The sequence below is a fragment of the Schistocerca gregaria genome, chromosome 4 (genome assembly GCF_023897955.1).
Source record: "Schistocerca gregaria isolate iqSchGreg1 chromosome 4, iqSchGreg1.2, whole genome shotgun sequence".
Classification (NCBI taxonomy): domain Eukaryota; kingdom Metazoa; phylum Arthropoda; class Insecta; order Orthoptera; family Acrididae; genus Schistocerca; species Schistocerca gregaria.
The window spans coordinates 330,974,376-330,992,476 of NC_064923.1; the positions used below are offsets into that span (position 1 = coordinate 330,974,376).

Here is an 18,101-nt window from a genome sequence, read left to right on the forward strand (position 1 = left end):
GAGATCGTTTTCGTTTCGTATGTGCCCTTCAGCCGAGAGTTATGTGAAACATTTTTGGATAAGTCCTTAGCCTATTTTAGTTGAAATTTAGAAGCTCTTCCCTTTAGGCCTTAAGCCGTAAAATTGTTTTCTGCATGGTGTGTGGTCTTCAGCCGAGTTTTAATCTGTCTCAAATTAAAAATTCAAACTCCTAGTCTTGCCCTTAAGTCACGAGATTGTTATTCTTTAGTTTCTACATCTACATCTACATCCATACTCCGCAAGCCACCTGACGGTGTGTGTCGGAGGGTACCCTGAGTACCTCTATCGGTTCTCCCTTCTATTCCAGTCTCGTATTGTACGTGGAAAGAAGGATTGTCGGTATGCTTCTGTGTGGGCTCTAATCTCTCTGATTTTATCCTCATGGTCTCTTCGCGAGATATACGTAGGAGGGAGCAATATACTGCTTGACTCTTCGGTGAAGGTATGTTCTCGAAACTTTAACAAAAGCCCGTACCGAGCTACTGAGCGTCTCACCTGCAGAGTCTTCCACTGGAGTTTATCTATCATCTCCGTAACGCTTTCGCAATTACTAAATGATCCTGTAACGAAGCGCGCTGCTCTCCGTTGGATCTTCTCTATCTCTTCTATCAACCCTACCTGGTGCGGATCCCACACTGCTGAGCAGTATTCAAGCATTGGGCGAACAAGCGTACTGTAACCTACTTCCTTTGTTGTCGGATTGCATTTCCTTAAGATTCTTCCAATGAATCTCAGTCTGGCATCTGCTTTACCGACGATCAACTTTATATGATCATTCCATTTTAAATCACTCCTAATGAGTACTCCCAGATAATTTATGGAATTAACTACTTCCAGTTGCTGACCTGCTATTTTGTAGCTAAATGATAAGGGACCTATCTTTCTATGTATTCGCATCACATTACACTTGTCTACATTGAGATTCAATTGCCATTCCGTGCACCATGCGTCAATTCGCTGCAGATCCTCCTGCATTTCAGTACAATTTTCCATTGTTGCAACCTCTCGATACACCACAGCATCATCTGCAAAAAGCCTCAGTGAACTTCCGATGTCATCCACCAGGTCATTTATGTATATTGTGAATAGCAACGGTCCTATGACACTCCCCTGGGGCACACCTGAAATCACTCTTACTTCGGAAGACTTCTCTCCATTGAGAATGACATGCTGCGTTCTGTTATCTAGGAACTCCTCAATCCAATCACACAATTGATCTGATAGTCCGTATGCTCTTACTTTGTTCATTAAACGACTGTGGGGAACTGTGTCAAACGCCTTGCGGAAGTCAAGAAACACGGCATCTACCTGTGAACCCGTGTCTAAGGCCCTCTGAGTCTCGTGGACGAATAGCGAGAGCTGGGTTTCACACGACCGTCTTTTTCGAAACCCATGCTGATTCCTACAGAGTAGATTTCTAGTCTCCAGAAATGACATTATACTCGAACATAATACGTGTTCCAAAATTCTACAACTGATCGACGTTAGAGATATAGGTCTATAGTTCTGCACATCTGTTTGACGTCCCTTCTTGAAAACGGGGATGACCTGTGCCCTTTTCCAATCCTTTGGAACGCTTCGCTCTTCTAGAGACCTACGGTTTTGAGGCCTTCAGCCGAGTTTTACACGAAATATTTTAAGATAAGGCATTCAGCCTTTTCAAATTGAAAGCTCTTCTTCTTAGGCCTTTAGCCGTTAAACTGTTTTGTTGATATGCGGCCTTCAGCCGAGTTTTCAACCTATTTAGATTTAACTTTGATAAGCTTTGTCTCGGCCTTAAGCCGTAACACTGTTCTTGATTAATGTGGAGCCTTCAGCCGAGTTCTATGGGCAAAAATTAAGCTAAGGATTTCAGCCTGTTTATATTGAAGATAAAAAAAATAGTCTAAAGAAGTGAAACCTCCAGAAGAACTCCAGTGCCTCAGTTCTTTGCTTAGGCCTTGTGCCTTGGAGTTTTGACGTGGCTTCAGCCGATTTAAACTAAATCAAAGGAGGTCTTTCGTTAACACCTTGAGAGTTTTGATTCTTGCTTGTGTGGTTGTGTTTTTAAGGGTAAAAAAAATGGCTCAAATGGCTCTGAGCACTATGGGACTTAACATCTGAGGTCATCAGTCCCCTATAACTTAGACCTACGGAAACCTAACTAACCTAAAGACATCATACATATCCATGCCCACCGCAGGATTCGAACCTGCGACCGTAGCAGTCGCGCGGTTCCGGACTGAAGCGCCTAGAACCACTCGCCACCGTGGCCGGCTGTGTTTTAAGAAATAATGTTTATATGTTGACTTCAACCAACAGTAACTTATTTTGGCCCCTTTCCGCTCTGTCATGCCAGCCCAGGGATATTAAGCGTTAAGATTCTACATGTTCATTGTTCATGTCTACATATTTATTTCTCAACATAGTCACTCTGACAACGAACACATTTCGCTCAACGAGAGATTAGTTAGTTGGTAAAGTCACTGTAGAATGCTTGGCTTTGTTTACGGAGCCTCTACATTTACAGCTCGCTGTTTCTCAAGCACCGAGATAATTATGTTACTCACCGCCATGTTACATGATACAATTCGGAGTTCTCAAGCGGTAGAGGGTTGCAAATTCCTAGACATAAAGAATAATGTTTTATATGGGAAGCTTTAAGAGTTTTCATATGAAAAATTCAGAGTCATTACTTTTCAGCGCGCTCTCGTGCATTCAGAGATTAATGCAAATCGCTGCGTGCATGGAAGTGTAATAGCTGTGTGGCAGTATTACGAGGGCTATTCGAAAGTAACATATGGTTGGTCGCGAAATGGAAACCACTGTGAAAATAAAAAAATGTTTTATTTGCAGCAGTTAGCAACACATTCCAGCTGCTTCTTTAAATTATCGCCTTCCTGCTTAGACATCTGTCGCAGAGTTTTGCCAACTTTCGAATACCATCGTTATAGAAGGCGGCCGCCTGTGTTTTCCGTCATTTCTGTGCGCTGGTCTACAGCTCGTTGTGTGTCTCAAAAGTTGTATTCATAACCAGAGGTTCATGTGAGCAAAGCTAGTACTAAGGGGGAACCAATTACGGACTTTATTGTGGGTGATCAAGCACTACACATCGAAAACGCTGCAGGAGCATCTTCATTGCCCCTGCAGAGTGCGGTCATGGTAGAGGACACGCCTGATGGTTATGTCATGTGGGTTGCATGATATAAGGCGACATCTCTCGGCAGGCCCTCATACTTGTGCGGAGACAATATTTCCTAGGCACATTTACGTGCTCACAGTGCACTCAGGACTGAAAAGAGCAACGAGACGCGATCGACGGGCATACTAGAGACACTGCCCAACACATCTGTGGAGAGCTTCATCGGATTTTCACTGTGGTTTCCATTTCGCGCCCGATCGGAACTCGCAGCCAATATTACGTATGACTTTAATCCGAGCTTTCACTCGGTAAAGATAAATTCAATTTTTCACTATTCTTTTCAAAATTTTAGACGAAAACGCAACAATATTCTTCGGAAAGAAAACGTAAAACTGACCCTAAAGTAGCCAGGCAGTTTCGTTTTGAGCTTCGAAGAAAGGAAATTGTTATGACACAAGGCTGGCGTACACGGATCGTAACACTTTAAAATGAAACTCTTTATGATTGAACAACACGTTGTCATTTTCAGAACATATGAATGTAGGGTACGTTTTCAGACACCCTTCGCATATTGCGTACTATTTGCGGTCGACAAAACGTACACCAATAAACGACAATACGACAAATGATCGAAAAGTTTGAGGACAACGGCTCCGCTGCTGATATGAGAACAGAAAAGCGACGTGATTGAGATCGGGCTGGTGCAAATATCACCTCAGTAATTGGAATGTCGCCCAACGTCACGGTATCTCGATTTTCCGTCCATCACAAGAACTGATTTCGATGATCACCTTGTAGCGGAGTCTGACAAATATTTTCAATTATTGCCTTACAGGGGTTCAATTGAAGCTACAAATACTGCCAAAAGAACATTTCAGCGGCTGAATTTAACGACTGGGTACTGGAAATCCAAAAAGTGGATGGCAATTTTGCGAGGAATGTCATCTTTAGCGATGAGCCGAATTTGCATCTGCACAGCCTACGTCAGCAACCATAACTGTCGGAATTGGGGCGATAAGAATACTTTCATAACTTTAACAGTACATGTATTTTAGGCGGGAGGACTAAGTGGGCTTTACTTTTTCGAGGAAGCCTCGTTTAATGTAAAGATAGTGAATGGTGTACACTATCGTACCATGATGGGTGTGTTTCTTTGGCCCTAGTTGCCGCGCAGGTTAACCCCGCAGTCTATGGCGCCTTGTCACGGTTCGCGCGGCTCACCCCGTCGGAGGTTCGAGTGTGTGTTGTCTTTAGTGTAAGTTAGTTAAAGTTACAATAAGTATTATGTAAGCCAGAATGAGATTTTCACTCTGCAGCGGAGTGTGCGCTGATATGAAACTTCCTGGCAGATTAAAACTGTGTGCCCGACCGAGACTCGAACTCGGGACCTTTGCCTTTCGCGGGCAAGTGCTCTACCAACTGAGCTACCGAAGCACGACTCACGCCCGGTACTCACAGCAGGTCCCGAGTTCGAGTCTCGGTCGGGCACACAGTTTTAATCTGCCAGGAAGTTTCAAGTATTATTTAAGTTTAGGGACCGATGACCTCAGCAGTTTGGTTCCATAGAACTAAAAAAAAAAACATAAAAAATAAAATAAAATAAAAATGGCCCTAGTTCGAGGTGAACCACGTGGTTCCAGCTCAGTGACATAGCGCATCATACAGTTCGCGAATCAATTGCATTGTTGCAGGAGAAATTTCCAGGCCATGTCGTTTCACGTCAGGAAGGCCACAAATGACCACAAAGATATTGCACCATGATGGCGATTCACCACTTCTTGTGGCGTTACGTGAAGTCACGTCTTTACGCGAAGAAACCGAGAACGATTGTTGAGTTAAAAATCCCAATAGAGTGCGTTATTGCAAAAATCTCTCAAACATGTACAAAAATGTCATTACAGCTTTTTGAAAGAGTACATAAAAAGAGAACATTTATACGGTATTGTTTTACACTTGTAGATCCTTTCTATGCTGATTAATTTACACTGAAAGTGTTTCAACTTTTCAAATAACTGATGTGTTTTATTCAAAGATTAAATTGTGCGTTATTACTGAAACGCCTTTTCTGATTATGAAAATGAATCAACTGAATACCTCAAACAGAGCCATACTGTTTGACAGCTGCCTTGAAATAGATATCACCGAGTAGTTGTGAGTCACAGCAGTCATCATGGAAGCACATTCTCAAAGAAGACTCTTTTGGTTGAGTCCTTGGCCCATTCCTATTTCGTATAACAATGGTATTTCATCTGTACTTCGTACTTGGTACAAATTTTAATTCGTCGCCTCAGTTTGCATGCATAAATCAACTAGAGGCAACTAGAATCATTTAATGCAGATTAACAACAGCAAACGGAGCTAGTGGGAAAACGTCATTTGGTGAAATGTTAGCCAAAATAAGAAGTAAGTTTAAAGTCATATGCACTGAAGTGACAGAAGCTATGGGAAAGCTATATGCACGCGTACAGATGGTGGAAGTATCTCGTAAGCAAGGTAGAAAAGGGCAGTGCATTGTCGGAGCCGTCATTTGTAGTCAGGTGATTCATGTAAAATGGTTTCCGACGTGATTATGGCTGCAGTACGGCAATTAACAGACTTCGAACTCGGAATTGTAGTAAGAGCTAGACGCATGGGACATTCAATTCTAGAAATAGTTAAATTCAATATTCCGAGGTTCATAGTGTCAAGAGTGCGACGAGAATACAAAATCCCAAGCGTTACCTCTTAACACGGACAACGTAACGGTGCTCGCGTAGAGTTATCAGTGCTAACAGACAAGTAATACTGCGTGAAATAACGGCATAAACCCATGTGCGACGTACGAAGAACGTGTCGGTTAGGACAGTGTGGCGAAATTGGGCGTTAATGGGCTATGGAAGCAGACTATCGGCTCGAGTGCTTTGCTAAAAGAACGACACCGCCTACAGCGCCTTGCCTGGGCTCGTGACCATATTGGTTGCACCCTAGATGACTGAAAAACCGTGGCGTGGTCAGATGAGACCCGGTTTCGATTGGTAAGAGCTGATGGTAGGATTCGAGTGTAGCCCAGACCATATGAAGCCAGACCAAGTCGTGAACAAGGAGCTTGCAAACTGGTGATGGCTCCATAATGGAGTAGGCTCTGTTTATATTAGATGGACTGCGTCACCTTGCCCAACTACACCGACCACTGACTGGAAATGGTTGTGTTTGGCTACTTGGAGATCATTTACAGTCATTTATTGGTTTCCTGTTCACAAAGAAGGATGCAAGTTTTATGGACGGCAATACGCCCTGTCACCAGGTCACCGTTGTTCGCGATCGGTTTGTAGAACATTCTGGACAGTTCGAGTGAATGATCTGGCCACGCAGATCGCCGGATACGAATCCTCTTAAAGATTTGGGATGTAATCGAGAGGTCAGGTAGTGCACAATACCCTGCGCGGCAATACTTTCACAATTATGGACGGCTATAGAGGCAGTATGGCGCAACATTTGTGCAGGAACTTCATGACGCGTGGAGCTGTCGCACTAGGACTGGCAAAAGGAGGTGCGACACGATATTAGGAGGCATGCCATGACTTTCGTCACCTCAGTGTATGCGAAGGTAATCAGAGGAATTTCAACTCTGATGTGAAGAGTAGTATCACAAAGCGCTGCTACTCTTAGTGTACGGGTAAAGAACGCAGTAGTAATGTTAACGATGTGTCGGAAACTGTAGAAATAAAGCAGGACTCATAGGACTGCTATTGCTAAACCTGCTGTAATCCAACTGAACGCAAGTAAGAGTCTTCAGTAGTGCACAGACAGAACACCAACGTAAACATGTGATCCGTTCTAAGAAAATACTTTTATATTCTTCCCTATGGCGGGAAGTATTTACTTATGAGAAGCGTGTGGTGCAATCCAGGCCATTTACGTCCGGCTGGAAAGTTTGGTGGAATGTCCGTAAGAATTTGGCCCGTCATTTTTTCACGAACTATGCGTTACGGTTACATGGCAAAGTAAACTAAATAGTAAGGGACTATGCGACAGTTTTAGCTTATAAAGTTGAGTCAGAGTTGCGAGCATCTACATCTACATGACTACTCTGCAATTCACATTTAAGTGCTTGTCAGAGGGTTCATCGAACCACAATCATACTATCTCTCTACCACTCCACTCCCTAACAGCGCGCGGGAAAAACGAATACCTAAACCTTTCTGTTCGAGCTCTGATTTCTCGTATTTTATTTTGATGATCATTCCTACCTATGTAGGTTGGCCTCAAAAAAATATTTTCGCATTCGGAGGAGACAGTTGGTGACTGAAATTTCGTAAAAAGATCTCGTCGCGACGAAAAAAGTCTTTGCTGTAATGACTTCCATCCCAATTCGCGTATCATATCTGCCACACTCTCTCCCCTATTACGTGATAATACAAAACGAGCTGCCGTTTTTTGCATATTTTTTTATCAGAGAATTTTATCATCCAGTGTGATTATCACACCATCATACTGCTGTAAATGGCCAATATTTGTCTAGCGAACATGAATATGCATAAAATACAAATTGTAATTTGGATGTTACTGAGTTACATTATTACGGTCTGCATTTCAAAACTACTTTTCAGCAAGTCTCAAGGAACGTGATTTTTTTTTATTTGCTTAGAACGATGTAAAAAGTTCAGATCATTGTTCAAGAATTTTATGATTCGACTCATACGAGTTTACAAGCTTTTCTGGATGTCAAAGTTATCTGTACTCGATAAGGCTGGCGTAGCTTAGAAAGCAGACAATTGGAAGGTGACCTCTTTTGTGTAATATAACCGGCCGGAGTGGCCGTGCGGTTCTAGGCGCTACAGTCTGGAATCGAGCGACCGCTACGGTCGCAGGTTCGAATCCTGCCTCGGGCATGGATGTGTGTGATGTCGTTAGGTTAGTTAGGTTTAATTAGTCCTAAGTTCTAGGCCACAGATGATTTCCGAAGTTAAGTCGCATAGTGCTCAGAGCCCATTTGTGTAAAATATGTTTTCCGTTTTAATAATGAGGAACGCTTTCAAAAAATATGTATTGACTTGCAAGCAACGGATACGCGCATATTGGGAATTACTGCGATGGAGAGGAAGGTAACTCTGGAGTGGAAAGCGTAATTACGAGTGCAATGGAAAGAGAGGAGAATGGGGCGTGCAGCCAGGTGATCGATGGGGCAGGGAATTTTTTTTGCTGGATTGCAAAATTTAAGAAATGACAAACAAGACGAATTAATAGAAGAACAGCAAGTCATAGGAGAACTGACGTGGGGTTAGCGTGGCTGTCTGCAGCTAGAAAACATGATGCATGGGGAAGTCTCGGGGTGACATTTGTCCTGCACTACAAGACAGATGACTGATTATGGAGACTATGGCTATTACAATCACTCAGCTATACCATCGAGTATTCGTGTGCTTTGTATTACCAGTAATCATGACATCTCCGCAACTATCCATGGACTGGAATCCTTGTCAGATCTACACTTCCTAAAAAGAAAAGTAAAGCACGCAGATTCGTAGTCGTATGTCGCTGTAAGGCCGTAGACGTACACACAGTCGGCGGGTATCGAAATGGTTAGTCGCAACCACTAAACATTTTTGCCTGTCATTCGAGAAAAAATAATGGACTTTCTGCAACATGCAGTGTTGTGTCGCACCATTCGTCGGCTAACAGCAGCCAGAGTAGGGAATTAGCGTGCCATGCTTCGGCTTCCGTTAACACCACAACGCAAACGGCGGCTTCTGGACTGGTGCCATGACTAGAAAGGACGGGCTGCTGATGAATGGGTCGTATTGTGTTTAATGATGAATCGTGGTTCTGTACTACTGAGGGAAAACCATTGTCGGCGACTGTTTTCAATGGACGAAGTGGTGTTGCTCCTGGAATCATGGGCCGTGCGGTATGACTTTATGTCATAGCTGGTAATGCTTGAGGGGTCTTTGGCAGTACAACGGTACGTCACGGACATCCTGTTTCCTCATGAGCTACCTTTCAGGCGATAGTATCGTGGTGACGTTTTCCAACAGGACATTGGTCGTCCACAATAATCGCCCACGGCCCGTGTCTCTGTCGACAGTCTGCGTGATGTTGACGTCGCCAGCAAGATCCTCAGATCTGTCCACGCCAGAAGAACTGTGAGACCTACTCGGTCTTCCAGCTCCTTCCTTGTGCCAGAATTAGGATAACAAGGACCAGTTAAATAGGTATGGGCGAGGTTGCCTGAGAAGAGGACACAACGGCTACGGCTCTGTGACATCCTTCTCAACCCAGAGGGGATGCAACGTGATACTGATAAGTGGGCTCATTCTGCCGAGTTTTTTGTAAATTTGTCTGGATTTTGTAATCACTGAGATAACATCACACACTTCCTGAACAAGCCGCGAAGTTTCATTAAGTTTCCTACTGCCCCCCCCCCCCTCCCTTCCTCTCCACTACACCCTTCTTTTTTTCCAGGTTGTGTAAACTCTTGCCCTACACATCAACACCTATAACAAACGCTGACAGACCCTTTCGTTACCTAAGGCAGTTCACAGCTAGCTTCCCAGTGAATGACTAGTTAACAGTCTGGCTACTATCACGATATGCGGGGTCCCTTTGACTTCACCAAATCGCCATAATTTCATAACTTTTTCGTAAGTGCATTATAACTGATGGAATGTAATTAATACGATCAAAATCTTCAATACTACGAACGTAAGATGAGAAGAATTCATAATTTGCTATAAAGAGATGGGTGAGAATGTTACATTCATTCTAGCTATTAGACCAGAATATTGCTACAAATCATAGCATTGCGCAGGACAGGTACCACCAAAACAGAGGTTTGGTTTATCATTCAGAATTAGACATGGAACTCAGATTTTACTTATGCTGTAGATGGGAAGGGAGACGAATATGAAACAATTGTTCCCATAAGTTATTGTTCTTCTTGTATTTACTCAATACCTTATCTTCTAGGGCGTTTGGGCTGGCAGCTGCAGTATGACTGTCAATTCTGACCACTCATAGTGCTTAACATCCATTTGTCTCGAGGCCGTGAGTACCGATAAACCGTACTGACTTATGAGTGAAATAGCGAAGCGGCAATGGAGTGGAAAGTCATTTGAGACTGGTTTCAGGCGGCTCGCGCCGTGCCTATTGTCCGTGCGCGAGACCCTCACGATGGTCACGGTCTAATAAACCTGGAAAGCTCACCGCTACCAACAGGCACTAACCTGTTACGTAAACACCTGTCGATTGCGTGTCATTCTGTGAAAGTAGTGCCACTTCTTAGAAAGTATTTCGAAAGGGTTTGATAGTTTCGTCGGTTGTCCAATATAATGTACGGGACTTAAATTCGCACATCATTTTGTAAAACACTCCAGATGTGTTTAAGTGAGTGAGATCTCAGCGGTCACGTACACTGATGAGTCAAAACATTACGACCAGCTGCATAGCAGTTGGAGACCGATCACTTTGAAGAATACTAAAGCGTTACTGGTACATATGTAAAGGACGTATCTTCATGCTAAAAAAGGGCCAAGTCCCAAGATATTGTTTTGATATTTACTGTTGATCTTTGACAGGTTACAAATTTTAAATTAATGGTGACAGAAAGTATAATTATTCTCCCAACAAATAAGTGCGAAGTGAGTTCCTGAGCAATATCGTTCTCTTGAGCTTCCAAAAGTTCTTCCTTACTCAATAAATGTGACATCTTTGTAGCAGAATTACAGCAAAAGGCGAAACCTAACGAATAGCGGCACAAAATTATGACTTTGCGACCACGTTGGCTCAGCCATTCACGACAGCAGCTGTTACGTTCGCGGAAGTTAATTTGAAATAGTTCTAGAGATTGACAAAAGACGGCAGCACAAGTAGAGGGACAGGCCGCGAGACGTCCATACATTGTCCTCATACGAAACGAGTCCACTTTTCGAACGTTAGGTGTTTCGCGCGTGCAGAAAATCGCGACCCGCCCTATACTCGGTCGTGGTAGTTTTAACACAAAGCTGCGACCCGAGCTGAGGTCGCGCTCGGTCTTCAAAGTGTTATACCATGTTGCTCCAGCTTTAGAATTCAATACAGCAGAGATCCTGTGTAGCATGGATTCGATAAGTTTCTGGTAGGTTTCGGGAGTTGTGTGGCACCAGATCTACATTTATACTCTGCAAGCCACCCAATGGTGTGTGGTGCAGGGCACTTTACGTGCCACTGTCATTAGTTTCCTTTCCTGTTCCAGTCGCATACGGTTCGCGGGAAGAACGACTGCCGGAAAGCCTCCGTGCGCGCTCGAATCTCTCTAATTTTACATTCGTGATCTCCTCGGGAGGTATAAGTAGGGGGAAGCAATATATTCGATACCTCATCCAGAAACGCACCCTCTCGAAACCTGATCAGCAAGCTACACTGCGATGCAGAGCGATTCTCTTGCATAGTCTGCCACTTGAGCTTGCTAAACATCTACGTAACGCTATCACGCTTACCAAATAACCCTGTCACTAAACGCGCCGCTCTTCTTTGGATCTTCTCTATCTCCTCTGTCAATCCGACCTGATACGGATCCCACACTGATGAGCAATACTCAAGTACAGGTCGAACGAGCGTTTTGTAAGCCATCTCCTTTGTTGATGGACTTCATTTTCTAAGGACTCTCCCAATGAATCTCAACCTAGCACCCGCCTTACCAACAATTAATTTGATATGATCACTCCACTTCAAATCGTTCCCCGCGCATACTCCCAGATATTTTACAGGAGTAATTTCTACCAGTGTATAGGTCACGCAATCGGATGTTTAACGTCAAATTAAGATCAGACGAACTTGGTGGCCAATACATCAAAGGAAATTCATTACCATGCTTCTCAAACGTCTGTAGCACAATTTTGGAGTTGTGAAAGTACGGTTATCCTGCTGAAAGATGATGTCGCTATTGGAGAAGACGGGCATGAAGGGCTTCACGTTGTCCACAGTAAAGTTCATGTAGTCAACAACCGCAGTGTACTTCAGAGCCCTGAAAGGCAAGACGAATGTCCCCGTAACATAATAATGTCTCCAACAGCTGCATCCGTACCACAATCCACGTTTCGAGAAGCCCTTCACTTGGATAGCAACGCAATCGCACACACGACCATCCACATGAAGTACCAAGAAATGCGAGTCGTCCAAGCAGGCTACACGTTTCCACTGACACACCATCCAATATCGACGAGCCCGAGCCCACTACATTAGTAACTGACGATGCGTTGAGTCAACATGGGAGCGTCTAGAGGTCATCTATCGTGCAACTTCACTTTACAATGTGTGCTCCGAAAGACTTGTGTCTGCATCAACCTTGTACTTTGTCATCACATTTGCCACAGATAGCCGCCGATCCGCCTTTACAGAGACGACAAGCCTCCAACCTGCACATTATGTGGAAGGGCGTGGACTTCCTGTATCTCGTTACCTACTTATTGTTTCACACCCTGCAACCACTTTCTATATATGCTCAAGAGAGTGGCAGGTGAACTGCCGTCCAGCTTCGGCGTTTCCGGTAATGCTTGTTACTTGGTGCTGGACCATAACAATATGCACTCTGTCAAAGTAGCTAATGTCATTATGTCATTGTGTGAGCATTTAGCATACCCCTGACATGCTAACAAGAGCTGAAGCCGGTGACATATCCAGTGTATTGACTGCTCCCCAAAAGATCACGTAAAATGCCATGATTAAAACATGAAACGGAAACTAATGAACATCTGAATTTAAACAGGAGTGGCATAATTAAACATGAAATATGGGTACCATAGTTCACATACAGAAACCATTTCACCTAAGTATGGAATGAAACTAAAGGTCACAATAAAATTTTGTTACTAAATTGCATGGACTTGATTACAGTCATTGAATAGGCATTTCAAACAACTATAGAGTACATAAAGGTTCAAGTGAATCGCTAAACATGTACGATAATACATCGACACAGGTGAGTGGAACTGGAAATGAAATGCGACAATTAGCTATGTTCACATAAACTGCCCCCGGCCGCGGTGGTCTAGCGGTTCTAGGCGCTCAGTCCGGAACCGCGAGATTGCTACGGTCGCAGGTTCGAATCCTGCCTCGGGCATGGATGTGTGTGATGTCCTTAGGTTAGTTAGGTTTAAGTAGTTCTAAGTTCTAGGGGACTAATGACCTCAGAAGTTGACTTCCATAGTGCTCAGAGCCATTTGAACATAAGCTGCCAATGATTGATGATTTCGTTAACAGATTAATTAAAATGCCCAGACAAGTACACATAAGCATCAATTCCCTTGCCTAAGCCCATTTTGAGTTCAGCTATCTGACTGGATGAATTAAATCAGAAAAGCAAAACTGTAACTCGAAACAAACGGCTTCGTGGTCCCCTCGTCTTGATACATGCAAATGTGGCTCGTGCTTACCATAGTTCTAAAATTCATGGACAGAGCAGATGTACGCTCGTAGTTGAGAGTTATAACTTCACCCCCGACATCCATGATCAGCTCTAGGACGAAGTATTCCGTCTCTGCAGGTCTAAAAACAGCTCCCCCTCTGACGATCCAAGCTGAAGTGTCTATTCTTCTTCTTAAAATCTTGCTGGTTCCGACAGCACCTGATTCTTGTTAACCAACTGCTGTAGACATTCCGAGTTTCGACCAAAGAAAAATTTATAAAATGGAACAATCTCCCTTCTGATAAAAGATCTGCTCTGATTAAACAGAAATACAGGTCTCTACATTAGAGTGGGGCAGGAAGCAGAAATTCTCTCCCCATATGAGTGTTTCACGATTCATCCGACTACAGCAGTTGCTCGTATGCACTCGCGAGACTTCATCCCCACTGCACAGTTAGTTTGGTGAACCAAACTGGTGCTTCCTTACGAAATTTAAGCATCAATTGCTGCTATCTTCCCTTGCGTCCAACTGATGCTTCTCAATCTGAGTGCCTCGTGTTTTCCCATCCCCTTTCAGACCTCTGTCTGTTTAGAAAGCATTTCTCACACTGCTTCTCACAATGGAAATTTACGCCTTTTCCAGTGTCACCTCCTCTCCTCTGTGAAGCTCTCACTGGAACGTGGGACATTGTATGTGCCAACGGTCATCGTTCAGCACTTCAGTGTGTACCTGACTGGGACTGTGCCTTTCAGTGAGGAATAGTTTTGCGACTCACTTGCAGTTGTACTCCGGCGGTCCTCACTCTCCCACAGTGAGCCACTTCACAGAAAAACATCGCATATATTCTTCACCGTGCAGAAATAAAACGGAGAAGTACCTACGAGTGGTAGTCAATAACTAACGCAACACCTTCTTTTATGAAAGCAGGTTGGTTTCATTCAGGACTCCAGTAACCTATACGGGGTGTCCCATAAAGAACGACTCGATTTTAAATAGAACTATTTATTAGGAAGAAGGGTTTACACCAACAAATTGCATACGAAATTACTCAGAAAAGACAGAAGTGTATAAAAATCCATCATCATAAATATTCAATATGTCCTCCGTTGGCTGCACGGACGACATCTAGCCGATAGCCGAATTCATCCCAAACTGAGCGTAAGGTGTCTTCTTTACTGAAGCTACAGCAGCTGATATTGTGGTTTTAGTTCATCAATGTCGTGAGGTAAGGGAGGAACGTAAACACACTGTTTAACATATCCCCACAGGAAGAAATCAAATGGTGTTAAGTTAGGAGACATAGGAGGCCAAGAGTGTAAAGCCTGGTCTTGTGGTCCTGTACGCCCTATCCAACGTTGAGGCACATTGGCGTTGAGGAAACTGCAGACGTTGTTGTTCCAGTGCAGTGATGCTCCAGCTTGCTGATAGATGAAATTGTCTGAGTCAAGTTATGGGAATAACAAGTTCCGTAGCATTGCAAGGTATGGTTGTCCTCTTACAGTTTCTTCCTCAAAAAAGTAGGGTCCATAAACGTTGCTTTGCAAAACAGCACAAAAAACATTCACTTTCGGTGAATCACTTTCGTGTTCAGTTATTTCATGAGGATTTTCGAGCCCCCATATACGCACATTATGTCGTTGAACCTCACCGCTAATATTGAAAGTTGCCTCATCGCTGAATATCAACTGTGACACAAAGTGTCATCTTCCATGTCTTCTAGAATAGCATTGCTAAAGTCCACTCGCTTCAGTTCGTCAGTATCCCGAAGAGCTTGTACCAGTTGTAATCGGTATGGTTAGAGGGCTAGACGACGCCGTAACACACGCCACACTGTCATGCGCTGTGACGCAAGTTCTCGGCTAGCAATACGCGTAGACTGGCGGGGGCTCCGCTCAAATGCTCGTCGGATTTGTTCCACTGTTTGTCCGGGAACGCGTGGCTGGTAAGGACTTTTGCCTTTACAGAGGCACCCTGTTTCTTCAAACTGTTTATACCAGTGTCGCACGTTCTTTCGTGATGGTGGCTTAGCACGAAATCGAATATGAAACGCCAGCTGAAATTCGATCACTGATTGCGTACGACTAAATTCAAAAGCACAATACGCCTTCTGCTGCGCGGACGCCATATTGCTCGAGACTGGCAGCACACTGCAGGTCAGCGCTCGTAGCGACATCTAGCGGATTTTTTCTGGAACACTAGACCATGCCGATTACATGTGGCTCTGTTTCTGTTACCTAGTGACATTTGTCTCAAATTATTAGAAGTTGAAATCAGGTCATTCCTTTTGGGAGGTCCTGTATTATTCCCCAGGCTTTCGGATACAAAACCACATTTTTCAGCATAATCTCCGTTCAAAGCGATGGCCGTACGTCACCTTACTGGGAAGGTCTGTATGCCCGCAAGGTACCATTCTACTGGTCAACATCGGAGCCGACGCCTTCCTGCGTCACTAACCTCCTCGTCACCCACATCCTACATCCCGTAGAGTGCATCCTTCATCGGGCTAAATAGATGCGAGTCGGAAGGTGTGCTGCCCGAGCTGTAGCGTTGAAGAGGGTTGGGTTGTTTGGGGGAAGAGACCAAACAGCGAGGTCGTCGGATCAGGGAAGGATGGGGAAGGAAGCCGGCCGTGCCCTTTCAAAGGAACCATGCCGGCATTTGCCTGGAGCGATTTAGGGAAATCACTGTGGAAGAGGATGGACAGTCCAATGAAGTTCCTGTGAGCTTCTCCCCGGATGCGCGGACTTGCGTGAAGCCTTGCGTTGGGCATTGCGTTGTCTTGGAGAAGGAGCGACTTCTCATTTTTTATTCGGAGAGAGGTGGTTTGGCTTCACTCCATGGATTGCAATTTTCTTTCCGGACAGAGGTAAGGAACCCATGTTCAATCGCCTGTGACTATAATCGAGATACAATTGTCACGATCAGCTTCGTAATGCGCATGTATCTCTGCAGTGATGGTCCTTCGTTGACCTGTACAGTCTCCTGATAGGCAGAGGGCACCCACCGTTGAGTACCCCAGCTGGTGGACGAGTGTGTCAGCACCACCAACAAAGGTGTCCAGTCGCTCAGCAAGATGTTTGACTGTGACAAGTCGATCACCCCTTATGAATGTGTCCGCAGGTTCCAATGTTACAAGAGTCATGGCAGTGTGCGGCCAACCGGCACGCGGAATATTGGACAGGTCTGCACGACCTTGTTTTTATGATGCCAGTCGCCCCGTAAACGACCCACCGCGCCTTCGTTCATTGCCAGGTCTCCGTGGAAATTCTGCAAGGTCCTACGAACATCTGTGAAGCTCTCATTTTCTGCCAGAAGAAACTCATCGACAGCTTTCTGCTGGGAAAGGACTTCCGTTACAAAAGCCATTTTCAAGGCTTGTACATCGCCGCCACCTATCGGCCCTACGTGAAAATATAAGGTCAAAAAAATGGCTCTGAGCACTATGGGACTTAACATCTGTGGTCATCAGTCCCCTAGAACTTAGAACTACTTAAACCTAAGTAACCTAAGGACATCACACACATCCATGCCCGAGGCAGGAAATATAAGGTATGAAGTGGGAATATTCCACAATGTCCCATAGCAAATAGCGAACTTTCTCAACAGAGATTGGCTGAGAAAAACAAGTGTTGCTTTGCTTACTGAATGACTCTCGTATCAGATTCGCAACCATTGTTGTTTCATTTTCTTCCATATCTCTATGCGTCGTTAGAAATTTGAACTTATTTGGTTGTCCAATTTGAATAGCGGTTATTAATTAAATTACACCGCACTCCTGAGAAAAACTGTCGCATAACTAATGGATTTGCAAATTCGTGACCCATATCCTTACTACAACGATTCACCATCCTTCACTGCTCCGGTTACGTATTTTTTTTAATTTTTTTTTGTCACGTTACATGCTTGCAAAGCCATCAAGTGGCATTCAGTTGTGCAGATTTAATGTTTTGGCACATCTGTTTAAATAGCAAATGCTCTGTAGAGGGCTCTTAGAATCATTCTGGCAATAGTCAGTGAATGTGGGGGTAATGTGTTGTATCACTGAACTTACATGCCTTCAATGTAGTTGTAGGCAAATCCAATTCGCCTGTGAAAAATCAAGACAGATGTGCCTAATTAATCCTATTACAACATTCGTCATATTATGGCACAGCAAGAACACGTTCAGTAGCAGTTTGCTACTCACAAGGCTACCTTGTCTCATGTATTCTTGGTGTTACTGGCACATCGGGGATGATCAACTCGGACGCAAAATGGTGAACGGTATATGTAATGAATTAATGTACATTCCGAAAGAGCAGTTACAACCGTATATCCACTTCAAGCCGAACGTTGGATAAATCCGTCTGCAGAATTTACCAGTTGCTGGACTGGTGCGGCTATCCATTCTCTGATTGGTTCGTTAACCAGGCACTACAGTATTTGTTATTTATTTTGAGGTGCAGTGGCAGACATCACTGCTATGTGCTATAGTGGATAACGTGCCTATGTTGAGGACATGTAGCGAAATCAGATATCTGGAATTACAATGGGCACGTTGCAAAAGACGTTCTTCGCGTGTAGAGATATACTAAAAGGTAAAGAAAATTTATCGAGGG

At 44.1% G+C, this 18,101-nt stretch overlaps 1 protein-coding gene and 1 non-coding gene across 2 annotated transcripts in view; both read right to left on the minus strand.

Annotated features, from left to right (window-relative positions):
- The window catches only part of LOC126268013 (dual specificity calcium/calmodulin-dependent 3',5'-cyclic nucleotide phosphodiesterase 1-like), a 1,575,562-nt gene that overhangs the window by 736,308 nt on the left and 821,153 nt on the right, over positions 1-18,101 (minus strand). The window lies entirely within an intron of this gene.
- Trnas-cga (transfer RNA serine (anticodon CGA)) lies at positions 4,503-4,577 on the minus strand. Its single transcript has one exon. It is a non-coding gene; the product is annotated as a tRNA-Ser (tRNA).